The sequence below is a fragment of the Pinus tabuliformis genome, chromosome 9 (genome assembly GCF_031772625.1).
Source record: "Pinus tabuliformis cultivar Carrire ecotype Pingquan chromosome 9, CPIR1, whole genome shotgun sequence".
NCBI classification, from domain to species: domain Eukaryota; kingdom Viridiplantae; phylum Streptophyta; class Pinopsida; order Pinales; family Pinaceae; genus Pinus; species Pinus tabuliformis.
Genome location: NC_142307.1, coordinates 829843915 through 829855633, shown reverse-complemented (window position 1 = coordinate 829855633; position 11719 = coordinate 829843915).

Here is an 11719-nt window from a genome sequence, read left to right as displayed (position 1 = left end):
TTAAGTGGTTGTTTTTTACACAGTTGGGATGCATCGTGAAACTTAGATGGTGTGAATGACTCTTGTTAGTAACCCTGATGCAGCTATATGTGAATTTTTCTTTTCATTTCAATGAATGCTAACTACAAGAGGGTAAGAGTTTCTCAAAACACACCAATGCCTATTATAATGCACCTCGCACTAAATTTTTTAAATTCAAATCCCGAAATTTATAAAAATGTTTAATCAAAAAATAAACCAAAGAGTCAAAGCAACCGAAAAGAGGCCAAAGAAAAGTCCTCAAGCTAGAGCGCAAAGCACTTCAAAAGCATCAAATCCAGGAAAAGAAAGCCAAATAAACAAATACACTCAAGAAATCAAGGGAAAGCCAAAAGTGAAAGAGGAAGGAAATGTCAACAAGCTAGGGTTATAACACAATGGCTTAACAAAATCTAATGTTTGACAAGGTTAAAACCAGACCCTAGAGGTGGGAAGGCCTAAAAAAGATTAGATGGGAGTGATAATAGGCAATCAAAACACACCCAAATAAACTTTTCTAGATGACAGCTACAAAACTAAACACAACACCACCAATTGTGATACAAACAAGCAAAACAAGAGAAATCACTCAAACATAAGTGATAAAAGATAAAAGAAGGCAACAAAGGTGAAGAACAAAGATGCAAAATAGGTTTAGACAGACACTCAAGCAGCCAAATAGATCTAAAAATAAGAGATCTCAAGATGAGGACACTAGCCCTGTTACACAGTAATTTGTCACTGTCTCCCTGTCAGTCTCCCTACTGTGTCATGAATTCAAATCAATCATGCTCATGCTCTCTAATCTGGCCAAATGACCCACTTTGCCAAAGTTTTTGCTATCAGCGCGACTTTTGGCAAAATAACCGCGCTGATGGGCGCTCCATAACAGACCGAATGCGCTGTCAGCGCGGAAGCACACGTGTTTCCCGCGCTGATCGAATTTCATGAGCCAGCGCGTTTGTTATTCATATCTGATCGCGCTGACATGACCTTCTTTGTTATTCAGCTGTGATGCCAGCGCTCCAGTGTAGTTATGGACCCGCGCTGATCCTGTTTGGGCGAGTTTGTTCTAACAGTCGGCCTTCCAGATGACTCCAGACCTGGTTGTTGGCCTTGTGAATGTCGCCCTACCATCTATGGCATGTCTGTTCGTCATTTGAGCCACCTTCCTTGGAGATAAGCTCATCCTCCCACCATTCATGGAGACTCCTTCTCCTATTTAAACCGCCACCATTGCCATGAGCAGCTAGTTTTTTAGTTTGGAGTTTGGATAGTGTGGAATTCATAGTGCTTAGATTGCTGCTGCTAGTAGGTAGTTGGTGTGACAAGTGTGGTTTTGCTAGAGGAAGCTTAAGGAAGGTTGTGAGTTTTGCTTGTGTGAGAGAGAGCTTTGTTTTGGGAGAATCTACCTCCAAGGGTGAATGCTTAAGAGACTTGTTGGTTGGACCCTCTAGAGAAGGACTCAGTGTCAAAACTTTGGTTGTACCTTTCTCTGTTATTGATTTAATAATAGATGACTACTGTTATGGTTCCATTCTCATTTGTCTTTATAATGGTTAATGTGAATTACATCCTTTCTGACTGATGTATAATTTCTTTTATTAGATTTCACGCTTGTGTTTGTCTTTCTCTTCGTGTGTGCAGGTATCTATTCACGGAGATCATGGAAGATTGTGACCGACCCGAGCGAAGGAGCGAGAGCGGCATCTCTTCGTCAAACAATAGCGTTGGAATCCAAGTAGGTGTTCATTGCCTCTCTTGTATTTGCAATTAGGAACTTGCACAGTAGCATTGATTGATTGTTGCTAGACCCATTCTGGGCTAGTAGGGATCGCCTCTATCCGTAGAGGGGATTTACCTCTCCAACAAGCCCCAACCAGAACACTAAAATCCCTCAAAGGAGACCTTGAAGGACACAAGTGATGGAAGACCTCAAACAAACCAAGAAATGAGGCTTCATACCAGTAATGCATTAGCAGCTCAGCAATAACAAAAATCAATAACCCAACATATCTAAGACAAATCAGAAAGAAATTGAATGAATGATGGAAAGCCAATGTGCAACAAGGTATCCTTTCAACAATGAAAGACCCAATCTAAGCAAACCAATCCACAAAAATAGATCTGAAACAGACCTAGGGTACAGACAAAAGGTTAAGGACATGCCCAGATCAGAGGACATACATATTAGAGGACAAATTTAAGATATTTAGTGTTACAGGTCCAACCGCACGGATGAGTCATGCTCATAGTAGTCACAACTGCATGTTTAAAACAGCAAGGTAGCAATTAAGGTTTTCCAATGGCACGGATGAAGATTTGTGCATGCAGTTGGGAAAAAACACAATTTTTCCAAAAAAACCCCACACAAATGGAAATAATAGGCAAATATTCAAAAAAACAAACCCCAAAACAGTCGCAAATGACTCAGAAAAAATTTGGGAGAGTAGCGGAAACCAGAATAGGAGAAAATCAAAGAGATCCAAAAGTAGAGTAGGCAAAAGAAAAGAATTCTCTCATTGAAAGCGCTAGTCCTGTCATTGTAAATTCTACATGCAAGGAGCTATTTCTCTGTGATCTCATGCTTGATTGAGATCACGAGACAACAAAAGGGAATGGTTAAGAAAATCTAATAAAATTACCCAATCCAAATGGCCATGCATGCAAATTCAATGTAATTTCTAATGCTATAATGGATAACCAAGTACCTTGCCTCCTCATAGGTCGATGAAGGGTTTTGGGCCTGATGCAGAATCCCTACGCTCCAATCAAGTGATCTCTTTCATTCGCTTCTAGTCCAAAGCATACACACAAGCACAGACAAACGAATACGACAAGTTGTCTTCCGCAAAAGATCGTTAGCTCAAAACATCTAGAAATTACACATATAAACCATTGCAAATACTCATATAAGGGGAAGGAACATAGATTTTTATTAACCATATAAATGAAATCACATCAATATACCTCAAACTCTAGTTCTCCTCTCCTCATTCCAATAGAGTCTCCCCACTATAATGAAGAATGAATCACTGATATGAAGCCTTCAAGTCTAAATCACAATAGCAACATAGACTCTCTCAAGCTCATTCTCCAAAACTCTAGGCATCCAAAACTAGCTTCACCCTCTAAGATGACCCAATATAAATAGGAAGAATAGGACTCCCAGGAGGATGAATGTAGATTCTTAGGACAAAGAGAAGTTAGAGAAGCTTCTCAATAATGAGTCCCAACTAGCTCAAATAGATAGGGTAAAGTGATAAGTCGAACTAATCTCCTAGGAAGCACAAGTCTCTAAAATAAGTCTCCCAACTACATGCACAAAATAGTGAAATTTAGGCTATAACTTCACTGATAGGGTGTCCTCCATGTGGTTGAAAGGTTCCAACCGCATGCACAAGTTGCGATCCATGCAGTTGGGGCATAGACTGGAAAAATGAGTGGCTAAGGCTTGCCAAAAGGTCAATCAGTATAATGACTTATAAGTACTAAACCTAGGGAGAAAAATAGGCTGATAACAGTGGTTATGCTCAACAACGAATACGTGACATGCCTATTGGTCACATGGGTCCAATATCTGCATATGAAAAACCAATAGTAAGTTTCTAATACATAAAAAACAAAAAAAAAAACAAACAAACAAACACCAAAAATATTCAAAATGAATTTGTTTACCTACATCACCCCATTTCTTGCCTTTGGGTAAGACCAATTCTAAGTCTCCAATGAAATCAATTCCAACATATGGGTAGTCCTCGATCATGATTAGTTGTTTTCGCAGCCATTTGAAGGAGGTAGGAGTAAAACTCATCATGGGTGTGCCCCCATGACAAGACATCAGATCTACCCATTGCGTCATGTGAGGTACTTTAGGTCCCAGAAACTCAAAAAATATCCGTTGAGGACGATGTAATGGTATCCTCTCCAAGGAAAAGGATACAATGATAGAACCATACCCAAAGTTCTTTAGTCCTCCTGTCTTGGCCCAATTGATTTGTTCCTTCAGGTTCACTAAAACCCTTCGCACAGTTAAACATTGTCAGATCTAATTAATCTAAATCATATTGCATCTAATTCTTGGTGGCTAAATGAAAAGCATCACTGGCAGCCAGCCAAGTAATAATGAAAAGGATCATCCTGAGAGGAAGTCCTACCACATCCTTTATCTCAAGCTTCCCACCCTTGGTTATTTCAACACAAGGTTGACAATGGATGACAATGTAATCTTTCACTATCTCCCCACCTCTCCTGAAACCAAATAGAAAAATGGGATCTCCTCTCCATAACAACCTTTTCAGGAAATAAATTTCCTCAACATGTATTGTTACAATATGTATCCCAAACCTAAAGTATTTTTCCTATACATCCCAACACCTGACCAAATACTCTAGTAACTCTAACTAGGCCCTCATGCTTGGAATCATAAAAAAATTGAGTAGCCCACAATTTCTCAAAGCCTAAATTGTTGTTGGATCATTGGTAGTAATCATATATTAAGTCTCATGCTCTCTTTCTCTCCAAATCAAAGAAGTCATTTCTCTCTGGTGAATGCCTACAAAATGACGTGAGAACACACATAAGTTCAGAAATTTAAAAACTTTGGGAGAAAAATCACTCAAAAGCCAATTTTTTCAAAACTTTGTGCACCCATCGCACTCTCTCTTTCTTGGACAGAGCAACCCATTGCACTCATCCCCATTGGTGAGTGCATTGGGTCACCCTTCCCAATTTTATTTTCATTTACCCATTGCACCTCATGATATAGGGAGGGTACAATGGGATGAGGACGATTTCTTAAACTTAAAAACTCAAAAATTTCTCCTAAAAATGCATCAAATGAGAAATGGAAACCGTGAAAATGAAGAGAAGGGATAGATCTCTTACCTAGAAATGACGGTACTCAAAATGGTCTACCGGATTGGCCGCAATAAATCGCTGAAGCTTGAAGGTAAAAAACCCACTTAGAGCTCACTCAACTTGGTAAAAATGCAAATGGTAAAAAATGAATTACATTTTCACTATTTATGGTCAAATTAATTATTATTTTAATATATTTTTTATATTTTGACCTAATTTTTACCATGTATCATGTATTTTTAATCTTTTTGTGGTGTTTTGAGTAGGTTAAATGTTAATTGAAGGATGTAATGCAAATTATAAGTTAAATACAAGTCATTTTGATGAATGAGTACACTTTTATCACTTTTTCGGGCTCGTTAAACCTATGAAAAAGGAACCGCCTAGAGTCCTCTTTCAAGTCTTTTCAGAGTCGCAAAACATGAAAAGATTGTCGAGAACTTGTCTTTTCGAACTTGTTAAAGTAGATGAAAAGACGTCTACTCAGTATAATTTTACCCTTTTCCAGATGGGATAGACTGTTTACGAAAGAGGAATACTTTAGTCAAAATGGCTAAAAGGTTCTCTTGGGTATCATTTTATGCCTTTTAAGACTCAATAGACTAAAGTTACAAAAAGGAACCTTTTGGAGTTTTATTTTTCGACTTTTTTTCAAACTCTCTAAACATAAAAAAGGAGTCGAGTTACACCTTTGTTGGACTCGTAAAATTATTAAACAATGATGGACTCATCAAGCATGACAAACCACTCCTTCTCAGGGTTCATTAAAAATACTCGGAAGGATGCATTTGAAGGCTGAACTTATAGATCAAACATGTGTTATCCTCCTCAAGCTTGAAATAAAGAGGTATTGGCCAAAAATGGTTGGGAAATTGGGAAAACAGGGCAGTTTACCTATTAATGGTATTGAGTCACCCTTGAACATGACGCTCTTTCAATTCATCTCCATGACTTCTTTGGGTTGGGAAATTTTCTTTCCTCACTATTGATCACACCTTCATCATGGATATTTGAGTCAATGTTTCCAAATCCATTCAATGTCGTCGATATGTTCAAGAGAACTTCCACCCTCAGTGACATCTGCTACAATACCCTTAAGCCTTACTTCATGTCTTCGTCTCCTAAACTAGCTTTGCATCATTACATTTTTTTCTCAAATCTTAATACGAGTTTCATGTCATTGATGGGAGATACAACAAGGCCCTCCTACGACGGGTCACTTCCTATCGAAATTAGCACATTATCCATGAATTTGATTTAGAAATTCCCTTCAGTACCTTGGAACTTGAATACCTCAATGGCAAGTTTCCTCATTTTCAGGAACAGGTTATCGTCATTGGCCTTCGATCGGAAAATTATGTGTGTTGTTCAACTTTAGCTCATTTATTCACATTACGTAGATTGTACTGTAGTACCTTGAGAGCCATTATCATTATTAGTGGTTCCTCTCGCATCTGTTAATAGCTTACATCATTGGTCAGTGATCAGATGTTGTCTACCATGTTCAACTCCAACTCATTTATTCGCATGGTTAGACTCATGCTATCAAGTGAACAAGGTAAAAGGCCCTAGATCTCGTTTCATCCAGTTGGGATGTGCTTTTAGGATTCATAACAGATCACAAAGTATGATGGATATGATCATTCCAAAGGTCATCCAAGCATGGGTCCACCATTCATCATTAATGGACAAGACTTTTGATCATTATACATGTAATATTGGCTTATAGGCTGCTAATTTAGAAATGATATCATGATAATTATGTATTGTAACAAATGATGATCTCAATTGTTTCTTCATCCAGACTTGTCATAAAGTAAAGCACTTCAGTCCTCATCCATTGCTTCTGAATTTGTACTTTAGGGGGCAGTTTGTTATAGTTCATTTTGTCGCATTCACTTAAATGTCCTAGAAATTGGATCAATAAACATCCTTGACACCTTGTCATTATCCCTTTACAAAGTCTCAAGCATTAATTTTCTAAAATGTCCAAGAAATTTGGGTTTATCATCGTAAAAACACATTTTTGGATTCATCGCATCATGTCTTCTATGCCACCTACAATGGTTGCATATTACATAACTAGGCACTTGCACTGACTAGCACAAGTTGTCTTTGCTACATGTGAGATGGTTCTAGAATTTCAGGAAAATTAAAAAAATAATTACGAAACTTCTCTTTCCAAAATCTTCTAAGGTGGTGTTAACCATTTACTATTGATTGAGATCTCGAACTCCTATCTTATAGGTCTTATCTCTTATCCCTAGAGATTATCCTCCCTCATATGTGGATTTAAGTCCTACATTGGTATAACCCAAACTAAACTATTTACCCTATATATTCACTGCCTCCCATAGAGTCTGGGTTGGCTTTTGGAGACTCTTAGTTATGCCCTAATGCTGTTTATTTTTACCTAAGGATACATTACCATCCTTGAGTTGAGACTAAAAGATTTCTTTGTGGCTAAGGAAGGACAAGTTTTGGTGGGAGACATCTACATTGTTGAGAATTGCAAAATGGTTGTAATCTTCTCCTACATTTCATTAATACAAAAAGCTTTGTTTTCCTATGCTTATGTCTATTTGATGCTTATGTATTTCAATGCTCTCTTGGCTCATTAATTAGAGATATTAGTCTATGTTATGTATGTTTTGTATTTCTCATGCTTTTTATAATTGTTTTGCAGGTCCCATTTACAGTAATTAGAGTTAGATCTAAAGTTTACAAGCCAACAGAAGAGGAGGACTTGCGTTGGATTCCAAGTAGGATTTCTCCTCCATTTTATAATTTCTCTAAGGAAAACACAAGTGTTTTTGTTTCCCTTGCTTCTATATTAGACCACTAGAACTAGGGGATTCACTTCTGTCTACATAAGAGAATTTTCCATGTGACACTAGCGCCAACCAAGATTGAGGATCATCTCATCATTTTCCAATAGATGGAAGAAAAAATGATTGACTAGAATTCCCAGCTTCATGCATAAGTGTTGAAGTTGCAAGCCTGACCCATAGTTGTCGCAAATTATAATTTTACATAAGCTTTGTAGAAGGCCCACAATGAGTTTCTAGCAGTAAATCAAGCTTTAGAAGCCACTTTAATCAAGTAGTTGCTATCACTACTACATTGAATAACAAGCCTACCTACTTAGCTTTTGTTCATTCAAAGATAAGGGTGTAAGAGCTACTTATTAGAGAGTTGTCAGCAAGACAAACTTCATATCCTAGAGTGCAACAAACAATTAATACTTAATTGGAATAGGAAAATCAAAATTACTCACAACTCCTACAACAACCCCACCAGTGGTTACGGGAAGGGAATAAATCTCAACATGAAGCTTCAAACACTTCTAAATACCTACCAGAAAATTCTTCAACAAGGTGTTAATATTGAAGCAGCCAAGCCTTTCAGTCAAAGGATAGTAGACCATACATCTACGGAAGAAAATGTACAATATTTGTTTGATCTTGTAGAGTCCAGTGTTAAAGCTAGAGTGGCAGTTCAAGAATGGTTGATCTTTGATGAAAACCTACAGATTCTTGCTCTAGTAATCTACCAGACTACTTTTCCAGCCACAGTTCCACCAGTTGAGCATGATTAGCATCGCCACACCCACAACAACCTACCCATCAGTTCTATGCACCTAATGTCTCAATGTATGATTCCACTTCAGAACAACAATCTCATGAAGAGGAATTCGACCAAGCTATGCACCAGTCATCTCAGCCAACTTCAGAGGTTCCTACCGCAACAACAAAGGCACCTAGCCATGATCCACCAGTTGTTCCATTTTAATTTCTCTCCATTGTAATAGCTGCATTTAGCATTTTATTTTTGAGAAACATTATCATGAATGTAAGGACTCTTGTTTTTTTGTCATTTTTTATTACACTCCAACTCTCCCCTTCTTCAGGACAAAGAATGCTTTGAGGGTAGGGGAGATGTCTGAGGAGTTATTCAACTTAGCCAACTATCCCAAATATATGTCAAAAAATTTGTAATGTAATGAAGGCCAACTAATGATAGACTAAGTAATATGTTTGGTCATATTGTTAGACTAGCATAATTTTCCCAACAAGTCTATATATATGTCTACATGTGCACGATGTAGCAATGTTGGTTTAGTATCTAACATATAATAAGATACATATGTGCTCTTATACAAGTTCTCTATGAATGTGTCTCTTTACATATTTGTATATGCTTATCATGTGTTTACTTGATGTATGCCTACTAGTAACTATGTACACTTTTCGCTAGATTGCAACCAACCTCAACTAACTTGCCTCAATACTACACAACATCCTAAGTTGCATCCACTATTAAAAATAGACTTACTAAAAATGGAAAAAGCTAAAAATAGAAGATGATACCTAGTGGTAGGGAATGTCTAGTAGATGAAGAAAATTGGTCATATGTGGACCTAATTTGGAGCAAGATTTTGCGCTACAATTTTTGGGATGTGTGCACAAGAGCACCATATTAAAGGACATTGCACAGGAAGGTTAGCCAAGGGTCATGCACGGAAATACAGGCAATAATAAAATTCATTAGGATTATTTTGTGAATAATAGAAACTTACTGGAAGAAAATTAGTGTATAAAATTAGTAACTAAATAGTATAAAATTTGAATCAAATAGAAAGTGTTTTCCCTCTACTTGACTTCTGCAAGGGACCTCATATGCTCTACAAGGGCCAGTTGCGAGGCCATGAAGTTCCATTTGTGATCATTCGAGGCCTTGGCCTATCCTCTAAGCTCTTTCCCAAATTCCAGAACGAGTAAGGGTTCTCCATGACTGTCAGATTTGGGAAATCCAAAAACTAAAGTTCACTCAACCTTAATGCCTAATACTAAACTCTAAGAAATGTTTATTTAAAAAATGCCCAGGAAATCCTATAACAGTAATGCAATGATCTACAACGTGTAACAAAACAACTGAGATTTTCCAAAGTACACAATCTCTTGGAGGAGTGAATCAATGAATTGAGCTCCATATATTCAAGCTCGGGTTCGAGAATCCATAGTTGTAGTAATATTCAAAGCATGGGGAATCTACAAGGGGAAATATTTTTACTCGTTACCAAGTTAATGGATTCCCATGCAATTGAATATCACCCCTTTTATTACCAATGTCTCTTCTTCTTTGCCAGTGTGTTATGAAACCAGCTCAAGAAAAGATAGAAAAGTTAGATCAACGCCTTAGAATTTAGCCTCTTCGAGGGGGCAACCTCCTTTACATTACATAAATTCTTGGATCATACAAATGAAAATACCTCCTTTCTATATATAGGAGTCTAAGGGGTCATAACATAATTAGAGCCGACATAACAATAATAATGTAAGGGCACAATAATAACAATAGTGGGCTTCTATGGGGCACAATAGTAATAATATGGGCACTACATGGGTACATCAATATAATAAGTGGGTTATACTAATAACAATAAGGGGTTACACTAGTAGTATAGGGGCCTAACATGCCCCTCTCCTTCAAAAAGCATTGTCCTCAATGCTTGAGTAGTTCTTGATGCTTCTGTATAAAATTCTTGTCCTCCCATGTGGAATCTTCAGTGGGTAAGTTCTTCCACTTGATGAGATACTCTGAAATTGATTGATTTCGTAGCTGTCGGGTTCTTGTTTCTGTGACTGCTCCAGGTTCCAATATGATTTTTCCTTCCTCTTCAATTTCTATCAATATTGTTTGAATTGGGATCTTTTGCAACTTTTGAATAAGTGGCCATACTTCTTCGTCCTTCTTCCATTCATCCCTTGCTTCGTGTATCCAATCCGGTTGGATAATATAAATAGCACAAAACAATGCTTCCACATCCTCATCCTTGAAGAGTCTTCCCATTCGGTAAGGTCGCCATTTTTTAAGTGCATGTAGTATTGCCAACATTTCCTTCTCATAAATAGCTTGCTTGAGATGTAGCAGTAGAAATACCCAATCACCTACATCAAAACCTTTTTTCACTACGATGTTTATCTACCTGTTGTTTCGTTTGATTTTGCACCTAAGTGGCGTTATCCTTTAAAAGTTGGAGAACTTGTTGTTGATGCTCGATGTGATCTTTCACTGCTTGAACCTTTTTCTTCTTGATATGTCCTTCTATCTCTAGAGTTTGAGGAGTGGTAATTTCTTCCAATCCTTTACAAGATATGGTTGGATTCATTTCTTGATGCTCGATGTGATCTTTCACTTCTTGAACATTTTTCTTCTTGATATGTCCTTCTATCTTGATAGTTTGAGGAGTGGTAATTTCGATAAATGAATTACAAGATATGGTTGGATTCATTTCTTCTTTCTCGATGTGATCTTTCACTTCTTGCACATTTTTCTTCTTGATATGTCCTTCTATCTTGAGAGTTTGAGGAGTGGTAATTCTTGCCAATGTTTTACAAGATATGGTCTGATTCATTTCTTCTTTCTCTGGGGTGGGGTCCTGGCATATATCTTCTTATTTTGATGTTTCTTGATCCTTTTCTTCCTCCTCTTCATATTCTATGTAAAATAATTTCTTCTCAGCACACTTATGACCTTTAGTGCATTTGCTATCACAATTGTAACAAAGCCCTTTTTCTCTTTTTTCTTCCAATTGTTGTGGTGTAACCCTTGTAGGTTATGGAAGGCTAGGAGAAACAACACTTCCATCTTTATAGTTGTGAGGGGTATGCTTCCTGGTTTCCATAATTTTTCTTTCCACTATGTCACAAAGCCCTTTTACTCTTTCCAATTGTTGTGGTGTTGCTCTAAAGAAGGTGTTGCTCTTTGTATCCTCATAATGTGCTATCATTTCCTCCGTGAAAATTGACCACGTAACAAGTTGTTTATGAGAACAAAG